This window comes from Poecilia latipinna, unplaced genomic scaffold (assembly GCF_001443285.1).
Source record: "Poecilia latipinna isolate Pla-1442-1.1 unplaced genomic scaffold, P_latipinna-1.0 Scaffold415, whole genome shotgun sequence".
Taxonomy (NCBI): domain Eukaryota; kingdom Metazoa; phylum Chordata; class Actinopteri; order Cyprinodontiformes; family Poeciliidae; genus Poecilia; species Poecilia latipinna.
The window spans coordinates 167,143-172,110 of NW_015113031.1; the positions used below are offsets into that span (position 1 = coordinate 167,143).

General features: G+C 43.2%; 1 long non-coding RNA gene across 1 annotated transcript in view; it reads left to right on the top strand.

Moving 5' to 3' along the window:
• The first annotated feature begins 551 nt into the window (after positions 1 to 551).
• LOC106950668 (uncharacterized) overlaps positions 552 to 4,968 on the top strand; it is a 14,059-nt gene continuing 9,642 nt past the window's right edge. Inside the window, exon 1 of the long non-coding RNA XR_001425659.1 lies at positions 552 to 1,135. This is a non-coding gene — a long non-coding RNA (uncharacterized LOC106950668). The remainder of the gene's footprint in view (positions 1,136 to 4,968) is intronic.

The window sequence follows — 4,968 nt, forward strand, 5'->3', positions numbered from 1 at the left end:
TTTTGCAGTGATGGATTGCCCCATAGCTCTGCAACAGCCTGCAAACATTTGAGATAATCATAAGGCAAACACAGAATCAATGCCTCTCAGCCTGCAGAAACCCTATCCTCCCCATTGACTCACTAAAAGTACAGAAGCACCTGCAACGGAGAGGCACGGCGTCTCTTTAAGGAGAAAGAGGAAGATGGAATAACTGTAGGGAAAGAAGAAGAAGAAGAAGAAGGAGGAGAAGAAGAAGAAGTGTCCATGTGTATGGTTGGATGTGCAACTGATAGACAAGGGAAAACAAAGACACAGAGGAAAGAAAGATAAGGAGAAAGATAAAGACAGAGACACAACATTGCATTAGACACTAAGAGCCATTCCTTGCTGGCTAAAGGCTAATGCAATTGCCACACAATAAGAGCGTCTCAGCGGAGGCTGTAAAAAGAACTAGAGAGGGGAATGTAAGAGGAGAGGCAGGGAAGGAGGGAGGAGGGAGTGTTAGGTTAGGGAGGAGGGTAAGGGAGGACCGACAGCTCTGCCTTCAGACTCTCATATGAATCTCCTGGGACAATGGGTGAAAGTCTCTCTGAGTCTGTACTGTAACTCTGGGCAGAGTGGCTCACTTGCTGTGTCTTCAGGGTGATTGATCAGGCTTGGAGGGAAGAGAGGCGGAGGGAGACAAGTCCGGTAGCAGGCAGGCAGGCAGCTGGCTGGGTGTGTTAACTCCACATCTGACCTCTATGGGAGCAGAGCTGCCTCCTCTCCTCTCCAAGCAGACTGTGGGAACTGGGGGGGACAGAGCTTCATCCTCCCTCCCTCCATGTTGCTGCCACCACCACCTCCCCACCTCTCTCTGCTTCTTGCTGGGCCATTGAGCTCAGAGAACTGGCACTGGACAGACCGGGACATGACAGGACAAGACAGCTCTGGTAGTCGAGCCCTCTGAGGATTTCCACTGCAGAAGGAGTTCTGGAGCCGCCTCCGTCACTCAGACAGCTGGGCGGGTTTCTTGTCAGTTATTAGCCAGATTTTAGTTTGTCAGCCAGTAAATCAGTCACTGGGGTCTCTTCCACTCTGTGAATATCCTCATCTGAACTCTGATGTGACTCAGACGGCGTCCTGGACCACCAGAGGACCGCCAGAGGGTACGGTGAGTAGCAAACACTCCTCTCCGTCTCTCTCCCTCTCTCTCTCGCTCTCACACACACACACTTTCCTCTCAGTATGGGTGCAGCATTCTTTTCACAAATTTTATTAGCTGACTTCTGCTGTGCCTCTTCTTGTTTTTTCCTTCGCGGCTGCTGACTTGTCACAAACACATGACAACAGATCCGATCAGAGCTTCAGCCTCAGACGTGCTGTGCAGTCGTCTCAGCCTGGCTTTGATCTTTGGATGATGAGAAACAGGAAGGCGTTGGATCTGCTTGTTCGACAAGAGGTCGTTGCCCTATTTCTTTTTCCTAGACCTTTTCAAGACCAAATCCTAACTACAGAACTTTTTATTAGATTGAAATCTCCCTGAACAGAGAAAGAGAGATATTTCACACACCTGCATGACTTGAAGCTGCTGTACCAGCACTTTCTCGCACGAGTCTCATGACTGTGGGGGGTTTTGTGTAGCGCCATAATCTCTCTGCTGTTTGGAACAGGAGGTTGATAAACTCACCCTAAAGTCAAAAGTTTAGAACATTTCTGGACAAATAGTTCAAATAGTTGAGCATGTTCCAACCCTTTATCTGTGTCTGCTAGATCAGTGAGCCGTTCCCATGTGTGAGGGAACTTGTTCCACCAGAACAAAGCTAATACACCAAGACTAAGTTGCACAGACAGCATGAATAGATTCACATCAGCTCGGTCTGAAGAATAAGCGTGGATCGTGGACAACGCTGCCAGATACGAAGGAATTTAGACGAGCCAGGTGAGCGACACTCCTTGGATTAATAAGAAATACCTGGTTCGGTTTCAGAAGTGATCAGAACCCACCGTAGTCTGAATTAAATCTAAGATGGTGATTTATGCTGCAATTTAACACAAAATATAACGGTGCTGTGCCTTTAAGTTTGGGTTAAAATCAACATTTAATCTAGAAATAGGGCCTATTTACGTTTTAACAGATGCTAATATGGGTGTTGGCTCGACAACAGTGAACAGATGTTTTCTATTAGAGTTCAATAGATAGATAGATAGATAGATAGATAGATAGATAGATAGATAGATAGATAGATAGATAGATAGATAGATAGATAGATAGATAGATAGATAGATTACATTTTGTTGGTCTGTCACATATTATGTCTTCAAAACGTTTGTTATTCTAAAGTGACAAAAGCAAAATGAATGAATACTCTGGTCTTTGACTAGGCCGTTAGTGCTCTGGCTGTAGTTTGAGGTCTTTATCCTCCTGGAAGATGAACCTCAACTCCAGTTTCATGTGTTTCGTAGTTTTGTCCTTCATGGTGGTGGAGAATGTGTTTGTTTTCTGTGACGCATAAGCATTTCTGATGGAGGACAAAAAGTTCAGCTTTGGTCTCTTGAACATTGTTCACATGTTTTTTTTTTTGTTTTGTGTGTGTCCCCAACATGGTGTGTGGCAAACAACAAACTGGACTTAAAGTTAATCACTTATGGCTTTTTCTTGCTTTTTCTGCTTTTCCATGAAGGCCATTTTATTTTATCACAGTAAATCAACTACAACAAATGCATTTTAATTTGTAGGAATTATGGAAAAGCATGCAGCATTTTCCTTTCAGTAGGTAAGTAGGTGGGTTTCGCTAAGATCAAATGCAGAGTGTTAAAGTGGCTGGGACAGCGTGGTTTCCCTCAGCCCTTTTAGCCCGGCCTTGCGTCTACCGCAGAGAATTTCCGTCTGAACCGAGGCAATCAGAGGCAGCACACATTCAAAACCATCTTAGCCAGCAACCAAATGAAGGAGCCTTTGATACAGGCCCCGACAGATGCATATTTTCTTTTTACGAGCAACTAAGTAGTAAACAGCTTGCCTTGTTGGCTCTGCTGCGGGATTCCAAAAGAAGGGTCGTTTATATACACATGCACGACATGTGAATGAAAGTAAGTATATGGAAAAAAAAAAATAGGGAATTATTAAAATTAAACACAAACAGGATCTGGGAAAGACAGAGCTCTCTGTGACCGAGTGACACCACCGGCTGGACGCTCGCAGTGTTTGCCAGTTTCTGATTTCATAATCGGGTTTGTTGTGCTACGCCTGGCTGCTGCAGACGCAGCAACAACAACAGCAGCAACAGCAGCAGCAGCAGCAACGGCAGCAGAAGCGGCGGTGGCGGTAAACTCCAATTGAAGCCATGTGTGGTGGAAAAACAGGCCCGAGTTTGTGGAGGGATCGCATGCTTGAAGTGGGAGGGAGCCTGCTGGTTACAGAGGTCACAAGCCGAACACGCCAACTCCTCTTGGCCCTTCTCACACGCCATGCTGACGGATGCATCTCAATGGTTCCTCCCAAGCCTCCTCCACTCCCTCTGCGCCTTAATCTGAAATCATTTTAAAAGGTGAATCAGTCTCTCTCTCTCTCTCGCTCGCTCTCTTGGTTGTTTTTTTTTTTTTTTACCTATTCAACTTCTTCAGAGCATGCTTTTGTTTTCAAACGTGGCGTTGAAAGCAGAGGAGGTGTGTTGGAAATTTAGGAAGGATTGGTTGAGTGCAGCAGGAGACACTTTATTATCTTTGGCTCCACTAATAGCAATGACACATAGTGTTCCCTGGCATTCCCACGTTGTTGTGTCTGGGTTTATTTTCTCCACAGCTACGTCACCTGATCTCACACATTCGTCGCATCTTCGGGGTTTTACTCTCCTCGGACCATTACTTTCTCCGTCTCGCTCCTCTCCCTTCTTGGGTTCCTCTCGGGTTCTCGATAACAGTCTTCCCCCTCAGAGTCCAAATGTTATCAGAGCGGCCGCAGCTATTAGCTAATAGCTGCAAAAGCTAAAGCTATCAGATTCAGAGATAGCCAACGCCAGGCTTTAATGCAGCTGTGCCATTTCCCCTCATGCATTATAATCGATCATGTTCCTGTCAACGAGGAGGGCTGGATCGTTTTTTTGTTTTTTGTTTTTTTTTTTCATTTTGTAATCCCTCTTTTAACCAGTGACTTGTTGCCTCTGTAAAGATCACATTCATGTGATTTAACACCGGGTGTTGTTTTTTGGCATAATGTTCTCCATTACTTTTTTTTTTCTTTTCTTTTGCTCTCTTGTGTTGGTGTCTTTTCTAAGAAAAGGTTGGTAATGATTGATTTTTTTTTCATGAAATTACATCTCCGCTGAATTGCATTAACTATGTAAAGTGGATTATTGTTAATGGGACATGTGAAAAAGCACCCGCATTATGCTCGCTCCCATCATCAGTCACATGGGAGGGCTGGATTATCAAGAGTGAGTGATCTAATGAGCTAAATAATGAAGCCAAGCCCCAGCCAACACGGGTAATGACTTTTTAATGCTCGTGGGTTCTTTAGTTACCTACAGAGGTGCGATTGGTTCAGATAAGGCCTTTTGTGCTTGGTCAGTTGTGACCATCGTGTAGGAAATGCTTGTACACAATGCTGTCTCTGTCAGGGTTCAGCAACCAGCGGCTCCAGAGACACATGTGGCTCTTTGGGCTTCCTGCACTGGTCACCCAATTTTTTTTTATTTAGGCACATAAACGGATTTATCAGCCCTTTTTTCCTTTTTTTTTTTTTTTTTTTTTTTTTACGTAATATCAACACAGATTAGCTACAGCAAAATGATACTAATGGCTTGGTAGTTAGACATTTATTTATTTTCCATAAATGAGGAAAAGGATTGAATTTGCTTTAAAAATGAATTATTATTCCTTAATAATAATAATAATAATAACAATAATAATAATAATAATAATAATAATAATAATAATAATAATAATTATTATTATTATTATTATTTTTTTTTTTTTTTTTTTTTTAAAAAAACAGTTTTTTTTGCT